Source organism: Triticum aestivum, chromosome 3B, assembly GCF_018294505.1.
Source record: "Triticum aestivum cultivar Chinese Spring chromosome 3B, IWGSC CS RefSeq v2.1, whole genome shotgun sequence".
Taxonomy (NCBI): Eukaryota; Viridiplantae; Streptophyta; class Magnoliopsida; order Poales; family Poaceae; genus Triticum; species Triticum aestivum.
This window is the reverse complement of record NC_057801.1, coordinates 657598327-657611353: the sequence shown is the minus strand read 5'-3', so window position 1 is coordinate 657611353 and position 13027 is coordinate 657598327.

The window sequence follows — 13027 nt, the reverse complement described above, 5'->3', positions numbered from 1 at the left end:
TATAATTTACTCATGGAGTAGATTAGTCGAAGATGTGCTAATATTTACAACAATCCAAAAAATCTAGTGGTGAAATCTGATGTGCATGACGTGAAGGTTGGTACGATCACAGAGTTTAAAGATGCTACATTCTTTGAGAGATATGCAAAGCACTTCTAGACTGGAATCTGACAAGACTCCTGAATCTGTCATTCTGATGGAATATTATGAACACAAAGGTGATGAAAGTTCCACAGAGGATGACGAGGAATCCCCTGTTAGGAGCAAGAGATAGAGTACTGCAAAGTCTTTTGGTGATGATTTCCTCATGTACCTCATGGATGACGATAGTACTCCTAGTTCCATTTCAGAAGCTTATGCATCTCCGGATGCTGACTACTAGAAGGATGCAGTCCGTAGTAAGATGGACTCTATCTTGGCTAATGGGACATGGGCACTGACCGTCCTTATGGTTGCCAACCATTGGGATGTAAGTGGGTGTTCAAGAGGAAGCTTAGGCCCGATGGTACAAGGCTAGTCTTCTGGCCAATGTTTATACCTAGAAAGAAGAAGAAGACTTCTTCGATACTTACTCACTTGTGGCTAGACTAACAACTATTCGAGTCTTACTCGTGTTGGCTGCCTCACATGGTCTTCTCATTCATCATATGGATGTTAAGACGGATTTCCTTAATGGAGAGCTAGACGTGGCAATCTAGATCCAACAACCGGATGGCTTTGTAATAAATGGCCAGGAAAGAAAGGTGTGCAAGCTAGTGGAATCTTTGTATGGCCTGAAACAAGCGCCTAAGCAATGGCATGAGAAGTTTAATACAATTTTGACATTTGTTGGCTTTGTTGATAAAGAAGCTGAAAAATATGTATACTATCGCTATGGTGGGGCGCGAAGGAGTTATGATGTGTCTGTATGTCGATGACATACTGATATTTGAGACCCAGCTCAAAGTAATTGAAGAGGTCAAGGCTTTTCTATCTCATAACTTTGAGATGAAAGACCTGGGCATGGCGATGTTATCTTGAATATCAAGTTACTGAGAGATACTGAGGGTGGAATTACACTTTGACAATCCCACTATGTTGAGAAGATTTCAAATCGTTTTGGATATTCGGACTGCAAACCTTCTGCAAAACACCATATGATCCTCTCACGCGGATTTGAAAGTTCGAAGGCATGACTGTAGATCAATTGAGAAATTCTCAAGTGGTTGGTTGACTCATGTATCTAGCTTGTGCTACTCATTCTAACATCTCATTTGTTGTGTGCAAACTGAGTCAGATTGTTTTCAGTCTGGGAGATGTGCATTGGCATGCTGTTGAGCCAGTGATGTGTTATTTGCAAGGTACTATGAACTATGAAATTCACTATTCTAGGTACCGACTGTACTTGAAGGGTATAGTGATTTGAATTGGATATATGATGCTGATGAGATGAAAGCCACAAGTGGATATGTCTTCATGCTTGGTGGTGCTGTTGTTTTATGGAAGTCTTGCAAGCAGACGATATTATTGAGATCGACTATGGAAGTAAAATTCACAGCATTAGACACATCATGCGTCGAAGCAGAATGGCTTTGAGAGATTTTGATGGATTTGCCAGTGGTTGTTAAATCAGCCTCGATTATCCCTATGAACCGTGATAATCAAACAGTGATTCCGAAGGCTAAGAGTTCAAAGGACACCATGAAATCCACAAAGCACATAAGAAGAAGATTAAAATCTATCAGATAACCAAGAAACTCTGGAGTGATAGCGTTGGATTATATCTAGACTGCTAAACATCTGGCAAACCCTTTCACGAAAGGGCTATCACGGACTATGATAGAAAATGCATCGAGGGAGATGGGCATGAGACCCACGTAAGTTGCCATGGGGGCAACTCAACTATGTGATCGGAGATCTCGTGAATCAGGACCTGTGAAAACAATCCAACAGTCAAGTGAGGAGAGTATCCTTAATTAACCCACTCTGTAGGCGATGCCTAATACTCTTGTAATCTGTAAGGCGGGATGACTTTTGTCTTAATGTGTTTCAAAGATTATGTAAGCAAGATGCTATCCTACAGAGCATTCCTTGGAGGAACACACCTATGTGAGTCCAACTGCTGGTCACAGTCTATGAGATTGGGTAATCTCTAGGATGCTCATGAGAAGGTAAGGAGTATGACACTCCACCCGTGGGGTTTAGCCTTCGACAACCACATATTAGCTACAATAGGCAAAACTTTTGCACCCCGAACTGACAATTTAGGACATAGTCCATTTGTTCAGTTAACAGTCTTCACTGAAAATTCTATTATATCAAAAATTATTTGGAACAGTTGACAAACTTATGTGCCTTGAGATCTAGTGGGGGATTGTTGGATTATAGATGCGTTTAGCTAAGGCCCATATAAGACAATAATCCCTGGTTTATCTCTAAGACCCATTTAGGTGCATGGCAAGTGGTGAGAAGTTTAGTACCATACTGTTAGTGGAGTGAGAGTGAGACCCTTCATAATTATAAGTGCTGCTCTATCACATGCAACTGGAAGCTTGGGAAGAGGAGTTGTACATGCGTGCTCCTCCTCCTCCTCCGCCTGCCTCACCACGCCACGCGCGCGCCATGAGTTGCGCGAATGAGCCAAGCCGAAGTTTATTTTAGTTGGTCAGGAATGGTTAATTAATCTCGGATTAATTGACCGCCTGAGCCCAGACCCATCTACCTGACAACCTGTATGAGGAGGCGCTGGCCAGTCGAGTGTACCACTGTTGGGGAACGTAGTAATTTAAAAATTTTCCTATGATCACGCAAGATCTATCTAGGAGATGCATAGCAACGAGAGGGAGAGTGTGTCCATGTACCCTCGTAGACTGAAAGCGGAAGCGTTTAGTAATGCGGTTGTTGTAGTCGAACGTCTTCGCGATCTAACCGATCCAAGTACCGAACGTATGGCATCTCCGCGTTCAGCACACGTTCAACTCGATGATGTCCCTCATGCTCTTGATCCAATTGAGGACGAGGGTGAGTTCTGTCAGCATGACGGCGTGGCGACGGTGATGATGATATTACCGGCGCAGGGCTTCGCCTAAGCACTACGGTGATATGATCGAGGTGTGTAACTGTGGAGGGGGCACCGTACACGGCTAAGGAAAAACTTGGTGTGTTCTAGGGTGATCCCCTGCCCTCGTATATAAAGGAGGGAGGGAGAGAGGCTGGCCCCCTAGGGGCGCGCCAAGAGTATTGAGTCCTACTAGGACTTCCAACTCCTAGTAGGAATCCCTTTCGGAGTAGGAGAGAAGGAAAGAGGGAAAGAGAGAGGGAGTAGGAAAGGGCAAGGGGGGCACCGCCCCCTTCCCCTTGTCCAATTTTGACCCATGGGGGGTGCCACCTCCCCTTTGGCCTGCCTCCTCCTTTCCCTTATGGCCCAATAAGGCCCATTACTTCTCCCGGTGAATTCCCGTAACTCCCCGGTACTCTGAAAAATACCCGAATCACTTGGAACCTTTACGATGTCCGAATATAGCCTTCTAATATATGAATCATTACCTCTCGACCATTTAGAGACTCCTCGTCATGTCCGTGATCTCATCCGGGACTCCAAACAAACTTCGGTCATCAAATCACATAACTCACAATACAAATCATCATAAAACGTTAAGTGTGCAGACCCTACGGGTTCGAGAACTATGTAGACATGACCGAGACACATCTCTCGTCAATAACCAATATCGGAACCTGGATGCTCATATTGGCTCCTACATATTCTACAAAGATCTTTATTGGTCAAACCGCATAACAACATACGTTGTTCCCTTTGTCATCGGTATGTTACTTGCCCAAGATTCGATCGTCGGTATCATCATACCTAGTTCAATCTCGTTACTAGCAAGTCTCTTTACTCGTTTCGTAATGCTTCATCCCGCAACTAACTCATTAGTCACATTGCTTGCAAGGCTTATAGTGATGAGCATTACCGAGAGGACCCAGAGATACCTCTCCGAAAAATGCAGTGACAAATCCTAATCTCGATCTATGCCAACCCAAGAAACACCTTTGGAGACACCTGGATAGCATCTTTATAATCACCCGGTTACATTTTCATGTTTGATAGCACACAAGGTGTTCCTCTGGTATTCGGGAGTTGCATAATCTCATAGTCTGAGGAACATGTATAAGTCATGAAGAAAGTAGTAGCAATGGAACTGTAACGATCATAATGCTAAGCTAACGGATATGGGTCTTGTCCATCACATCATTCTCCTAATTATGTGATCCCGTTTATCAAATGACAACACTTGTCTATGGTTAAGAAACATAACCATCTTTGGTTAACGAGCTAGTTAAGTAGAGGCATACTAGGGACACTATGTTTTTCTATGTATTCATACATGTACTAAGTTTCCGGTTAATACAATTCTAGCATGAATAATAAAAAAATTCATGATATAAGGAAATATAAATAACAACTTTATTATTGCCTCTAGGGCATATTCCCTTCAGTCTCCCGCTTGCACTAGAGTCAATAATCTAGTTCACATCAGCATGAGATTTAACATCAATAGTTCACATTTGTATGTGATTAACACCCATAGTTCACATCACCATGTGACTAATAACCAACGGGTTTACTAGAGTCAATAATCTAGTTCACATCTCTATGTGATTAACACCAAAGAGTACTAAGGTTAATCATGTTTTGCTTGTGAGAGAAGTGTAGTCAACGGGTCTGCTAAATCCAGAGCCGTATGTATTTTCCAAATCTTCTATGTCTACAATGCTCTGCATGGAGCTACTCTAGCTAATTACTCCCACTATCAATATGTATCCAGATTGAGACTTAGAGTCATCTGGATTGATGTAAATCTTATATCGACGTAACTCTTTACGACGAACTCTTTATCACCTCCATAACCGAGAAATACTTCCTTAGCCATCTTACATAACTAAGGATAACTTGGACCGCTATACAGTGATCCACTCCTGGATCACTATCGTACCTCCTTGCCAAACTCATAGCAAGGCACAGAACTGGTCTAGTACATAGCATGGCATACTTTATAGAACCTATGACTAAGGCATAGGGAATGACTTCCATTCTCTTTCTATCTTCTACCTTGGTCAGGCTTTGAGTCTTACTCAACTTTACACCTTGTAATACAGGTAAGAACTCCTTCTTTGACTGATCCGTTTTTTAACCCTTTCAAAATCTTATCAAGGTATGTACTCATTGAAAAATCTTATCAAGCCTCTTGATCTATCTCTATAGATCTTGATGCCCAATATGTAAGCAGCTTCACCGAGGTATTTCTTTGAAAAACTCCTTTCAAACTCTTCTTTATGCTTTCTAGAAAATTCTACATCATTTCCAATCAACAATATGTCATTCACATATACTTATCAGAAAAGTTGTAACGCTCCCGCTCACTTTCTTGTAAATACAGGCTTCACCGCAAGTCTGTATAAAACTATATACTTTGATCAACTCATCAAAGCGTATATTCCAACTCCGAGACGCTTGCACCAGTCCATAGATGGATCGTTGGAGCTTGCACACCTTGTTAGTACCTTTAGGATCGACAAAACCTTCTGGTTGCATCATATACAACTTTTTTGTAAGAAATATCCATTTAAGGAATGCAGTTTTGACATCCATTTGCCAGATTTCATAAAATCTGGCAACTGCTAACATGATTCAGTCGGATTTAAGCATCGCTATAGTTGAGAAAATCTCATTGTAGTCAACAACTTGAACTTGTCGAAAACCTTTTTCGACAAGTCGAATTTTATAGATAGCAACACTACTATCAGCATCCGTCTTCCTCTTGAAGATCCATTTATTTTCTATGGCTTGCCGGTCATCGGGCAAGTCCACCAAAATCCACACTTTGTTCTCATACATGGACCCCATCTCAGATTTCATGGCCTCAAGCCATTTCGCGGAATCTGGGCTCATCATCGCTTTCTCATAGTTCGTAGGTTCATCATGGTCTAGTAACATGACTTCCAGAATAGGATTACCATACCACTCTGGTGCGGACCGTACTCTGATTGACCTACGAGGTTTGGTAGTAAGTTGATCTGAAGTTTCATGATCATCATCATTAGCTTCTTCACTAATTGGTGTAGGAATCACTAGAACTGATTTCTGTGATGAACTACTTTCCAATTCGGGAGCAGGTACAATTACCTCATCAAGTTCTACTTTCCTCCCACTCACTTCTTTCGAGAGAAACTCCTTCTCTAGAAAGGATCCATTCTTAGCAACAAATATCTTGCCTTCGGACCCAATAGTTTCTTTTGAATATCCTATGAAGACGCACTTCTCCGATTTGGATTCGAGCTTATCAGGTTGAAGATTTTTCACATAAGTATCGCAGCCCCAAACTTTAAGAAATGACAACTTTGGTTTCTTGCCAAACCATAGTTCACAAGGCGTCATCTCAACGGATTTTGATGGTGCCCTGCTTAACGTCAATGCAGTTGTCTCTAATGCATAATCCCAAAATGATAGTGGTAAATCGGTAAGAGACATCATAGATTGCACCATATATAATAAAGTGTGGTTATGATGTTCGGACACACCATTACGCTGTGGTGTTCCAGGTGGCATGAGCTGTGAAACTATTCCACATTGTTTTAATGAAGGCCAAACTCGTAACTCAAACTATTCCACGATGATTCTCCACTTCACTCTGAAATTCTTTGAACTATTCAAATGTTTTGACTTGTGTTTCATTTAAGTAGATATACCCATATCTGCTCAAATCATCTGTGAAGGTCAGAAAAGAACGATACCCGCCATGAGCATCAACACTCATTGGACTGCATACATTAGTATGTATTATTTCTAATAAGTCACTAACTCGTTATATTGTTCCGGAGAACGGAGTTTTAGTTATCTTACCTATAAGGCACAACTCGTAAGTATCAAATGATTCATAATTAAGTGATTCCAAAAGTCCATCTTTATGGAGTTTCTTCATGCGCTTTACACTGATATGACCCAAATGGCAGTGCCACAAATAATTGCTCTATCATTATCAACTTTGCATCTTTTGGCATCAATATTATGAATATGTGTATCACTATGATCGAGATTCAATAAACCATCAACATTGGGTGTATGACCATAGAAGGCTTTATTCATGTAAACGAATAACAATTATTCTGTGTCTAAACATGATCTAATCATATTTATGCTCAACACAAACACCAAATAAAATTTATTTAGTTTCAACACTAACCCCGAAAGTATAGGGAGTGTGCGATGATGATCATATCAACCTTGGAACCACTTCCAACATACATCATCACTTCATCCTCAACTAGTCTCTATTTATACTGCAACTACTGTTTCGAGTTATTAATTTTAGCAACCAAACAAGTATCAAATACCCAGGGGTTACTACGAGTACTAGTAAGGTACACATCAATAACCTGTATATCAAATATACCTTTGTTTACTTTGCCATCCTTCTTATCCGCCAAATATTCGGGGCAGTTCCGCTTCCAGCGACCATTTCCTTTGCAGTAGAAGCACTCAGTTTCAGGATTAGGTCCAGCTTTGGGCTTCTTCACGGGAGTAGAAACTTGCTTGCTATTCTTCTTGAAGTTCCCCTTCTTTCCTTTGCCCTTTTCTTGAAACTAGTGGTATTGTCAATCAACAACACTTGATGCTCTTTCTTGATTTCTACCTTCATCGATTTGAGCATCACGAAGAGCTCGGGAATTGTTTTCGACATCCCTTGCATAATATAGTTCATCACAAAGTTCCAGTAACTTGGTGGTGGTGACTAGAGAACTCTGTCAATCACTATCTTATCTGGAAAATTAACTCCCACTTGATTCAAGCGATTGTAGTACCCAGACAATCTGAGCACATGCTCACTGCTTGAGCTATTCTCCTCCATCTTTTAGCTATAGAACTTGTTGGAGACTTCATGTCTCTCAACTCAGGCATTTACTTGAAATATTAACTTCAACTCTTGGAACATCATATGGTCCATAATGTTCAAAATGTCTTTGAAGTTCCGATTCTAAGCCGTAACGCATGGTGCACCAAACTATCAAGTAATCATCATGTTGAGCTAGCCAAACGTTCATAACGTCTACATCTGCTCCTGCAATAGGTCTGTCACCTAGCGGTGCATCAAGGACATAATTCTTCTGTGCAGCAATGAAGATAAACCTCAGATCATGGACCCAGTCCGCATCATTTCTACTATCACCTTTCAACTTAGTTTTCCATAGGAACATATAAAAATCACAGGGAAGCTACAACACGAGCTATTGATCTACAACATAATTTGAAAAATACTATCAGGACTAAGTTCATGATAAATTAAAGTTCAATTAATCATATTACTTAAGAAATCCCACTTAGATAGACATCCCTCTAGTCATCTAAATGATCATGTGATCCATATCAACTAAACCATATCCGATCATCACGTGAGATGGAGTAGTTTTCAATGGTGAACATCTCTATGTTGATCATATCTACTATATGATTCACGCTCAACCTTTTGGTCTCCAGTGTTCCGAGGAAATATCTGGATATGCTAGGCTCGTCAAGTTTAACCCGAGTATTCTGCATGTGCAAAACTGGCTTGCACCCGTTGTATGTGAACTTAGAGCCTATCACACCCGATCATCATGTGGTGTCTCAGCACGAAGAATTGTTGCAACGGTGCTTACTCAAGGAGAACACTCATACCTTGAAATTTTAGTAAGCGATCACCTTAGAATGCTACTGTCATACAAAGCAAAATAAGAAGCATAAAAGATAAACATCACATGCAATCAAAATATGTGACATGATATGGCTATCATCATCTTGTACTTATGATCTCCATCACCGAAGCATCTTCATGATCTCCATCATCACCGGCGCGACACCTTGATCTCCATCGTAGCATCGTTATCGTCTCGCCAACTATTGCTTCTATGACTATCGCTACCGCTTAGTGATAAAGTAAAACAATTACATGACGATTGCATTGCATACAATAAAGCGACAACCATATGGCTCCTGCCAGTTGCCGATAACTCTGTTACAAAACATGATCATCTCATACAACAATTTATATCACATCATGTCTTGACCATATCACATCACAGCAAGCCCTGCAAAAACAAGTTAGACGTCCTCTACTTTGTTGTTGCAAATTTTACGTGGCCTCTACAGGCTTCTAGCAAGAACCGTTCTTACCTACGCATCAAAACCACAACGATTTTTCGTCAAGTGTGTTGTTTTAACCTTCAACAAGGACCGGTCATAGTCAAACTTGATTCAACTAAAGTTGGAGAAACAGACACGCGCCAGCCACCTATGTGCAAAAACACGTCGATAGAACCAGTCTCATGAACGCGGTCATGTAATATCGGTCTGGGCCGCTTCATCCAAACAATACCGCCGAATCCAAGTAAGACGTTGGTGGTAAGCAGTATGACTATTATCGCCCACAACTCTTTGTGTTCTACTCGTGCATAAAACATCTACGCATAGACCTGGATCTGATGCCACTGTTGGGGAACGTAGTAATTTTAAAATTTTCCTATGATTACGCAAGATCTATCTAGGAGATGCATAGCAATGAGAGGGAGAGTGTGTCCATGTACCCTCACTAAAATAATACACTTCCGTGATGATACGTGTTTGTCACAGTAGGTCACGTTTTCTATCATGCATGCACATCCATGATGATTTTATGACAGAATTAAGATAGTCATACCTGTGATGTCGTAGAAGTGTTCCATGACATTACCAAAATTATCATCATGGAAGTGTCCACTTCCATGACGATAAATCGCGCGTCACAGAAGTGCTTTCATCAAGGGTGACCGACACATGGTATCCACCGTAACGGAACGATCTTAAGCTATCGGGTCCGGTTTTGAATCCGATAACCCGTTAACAACCCCGACCAATGGGGATTTTCCACGTGTAAAATCATCATTGGCTGGAGGAAACACATGTAGGCTCACCGTTGGGACAGATGTCATCCACTCATTGGACCCAAGGCGCCTAGGATACGTCAACACGTGGCATGGCCCAATAGAGGCCCATTCCTGTGAAAAGGCCGGCCCATTTGACTTGGTCAAAAGGTGGTAGGCCGGCCCACGAAAAGCCTATTAACGGCATGTTCGCCCATTTACAGCCCACTAACCTAGGGCCCGTTACGACCTATCCAAATTAGGCCCAGTGGCGTCATCTGGGCCGTCCAATATGATTCCAACCTGTTTTAACTTCCGGCCCATGTATGGCCCATGAAGTCTTTCGACCCATATGAGGCCCTTTGTAACTCTTGGCCTATTAACGGCCTGTGGCGAAACTGGCCCATAATGAACAGTGTATCACTTTATACCCATTAACGACCCATTATTCCATTGGGCCGTTTCCAGCCCATGTTATCTTTCGGCCTTCTCAGGGCCCATTTATTCTTGGGCTCATTTCCAGCATTCGGTTACTTACGGCCCGTTACCGTCATTTCTTCTTGTGGGCCAAATTCAGCCCGTGGTTACAGTCGGCCCGTTTGTGGCCCGTTAATACATTGGGCCGTTTTCATGTCAAAAAAACTTGTTGGGCTGTTTTCATAGAGTTATCAAATACAGCCTATTAACGGCCCCTTATGGTCAACAAATAGTACAACCCATGATTGGCGAAATGATTATACGCCTCGTAGAAGGCCCATGGATCCTAAGGCCCGTAGAAGACCAATGGATCCTACGGCCCGTAGAAGTCCCATGGATCGTACGGCCCGTAGAAGGCCCATGGATCCTATGGCCTGTAGAAGGCCCATGGATCCTACAGAAGGCCCATGGATCATACGACCCGCGTGAGGCCCATGGCTACAACAGTCTGTGTGTTGCCATGATTATTGTGGCCACCAGAAAAACACGAAAAAAGAACTGCAGTGACTACAAGCAAACAACTAAACAAGACAATAAAGAAATAAATAAGCAAGTAACTAACGCTAGCCTATTACCGCTATTACACATATTACATCCACTGGGCATCAAAGTTCGCCACCAGTGCAAATATAGGGAACAAAGTAGCATATTGCATACACTGGCCGTCAAAATTGGCCACCAGTGCAAATAAACGCAGCAGCAAAACAAGAGCATAACTGAAACGATTTTAGAAGAGCTCAAGAAATGTTATCCTGGGTATACACCATGCTGGCAATAAGCTTAGCAAGCTTATTAGCTTTGTCCTGTTTGGTGCTAAAATCCTCCAACACTTGCTGTTGCACCAGAAAGTATGCACCTGAATGCTCCAGGGACTTCCGCGGTCCTTCCGCTTCTTGTCACAGCACAACTGATCGATGTCTTTCAGCTTGTATTTGAGACTCAAGAAACCAAACTGATTTAGACAGTGAGTTTGAATAGCTTGTGCAAGCGGTAGTGGCCAGTAACTCAAACACTAAACCAAGACATGACTTTGGGGTTGTCTCACTGTCTTCAAGATAGTCTTCCTTAGCTGTTTTATCAGCTTTGTTGGAGACCAACAAGGGTGTCTCACTATCCTGAACCTTATCTGCATTACTTCCTTTACAATTGCTTAATAAGGCACTCTTCCCCAATATTCTGTCAGCATTCTAAAAGAAGAAACAAGCAGACACATAACAAGCAGACACATAACAAGCAGACACATACTAGTATATGAAACTCATTTCAGTGAACCAGTTCATTAGTAAGGTGGACAGGATTAAACTACCAAGTCTTCTATTGCCAAGTACTAGTACATAATAAAAGCATCAAACAAACATATATCTATGTCCTATGGTCACTTCATTGTCTGGCCAAATCAAAATAGAGACACGGTTCAAATCATATCAGTTCAAGACAAAGCAGCAGTGAAAGAATACAAAGCGTGGGAAACTACACAGCACAACAAGATTTTAGATGGGTACCACGGGTCTACATGTACAACAACACTATTGGCTCTGTTGTGATGCTAGTAATGTGCATGATATGAGAAGTCCACTGTATGCATAATTGAAATTGAAATCAACAGAGCTATTGATAAGAGAAAATATGTTAAAGAAACATGCATGAACATACATGTTGTGCCATTGGAGTTTCGATTGGATCCTTCAATTTAAAAATAAGTTTGTATGAGTAAATACAGTGATACAAGAGCAAAGCAGTATGCATGATAGCAATCATAGTTAAAAAAGGCGCGCCTAAGTGAGCGCTTAAGCGCGCCTAGGCTCTAGGCATTGGCAAAATGCATTGTGTATAACTATGCTTAATCTATGCATAATTGTGCATAAGAATGCGCTTTGGTCAGTAAAGCGCAAGGCGGTGGCAAAACGCATAATTAACGCCTAGCGCTTCTTTGAACTATGATAGCACTCTTTCCCTAATAATAAAGCACGGATTGACCTCGTGGGTTCTCCGTTACAATACGCTTATTTCCATGATTTTATGTTTTCAGTTTGAATTTGAAACATATTTGAGGTAGTACTAAATTTATGTTAGACCGTCATCCGTCGCTCCCTACCTGGCCCACGTATACACCAAACCAATCCGAGCAGTACTCTCAGCCACACAACGTGGTTAAGCAGCACTGAGACCTGACGCCCCACGCCCTGACCCGTTTTTCGCCCAAGAGAATTGACGGCCGTTGCTGCACCCGACCAATACAACGCGGCCGACACACCACCTCCCAGCTCCTCCCATCCCTGATCCGGAGCACCAGTCTCTTCTCCTCCCTCCACCATGATCTGGCAGCAGCGCCAGGAGCTAGGTCACCGGTGATGATGCAAATTTGTTTGGCTTCTGTTTTGCTAATAGTGGAGAGATGGTTGGGCATTCCTACATGCGGTGGGCTTCAAGATCATATCCACCAGCAAACCCCATCTCTGCATCGACACAAGTCTTGCCGGAGCACACTCACCAAACGACGACGTAACGGGTGGCTGGGCGACTCATCAGCAACTCCGGCGCCTCTCCAGCTCCATAGCCATGCGCCTGCAGCGTCGTCTACCCATGCACCCACCTAAGCGGCGAGGAGCAGCGAGGGACACGCGCATGGAGTAGC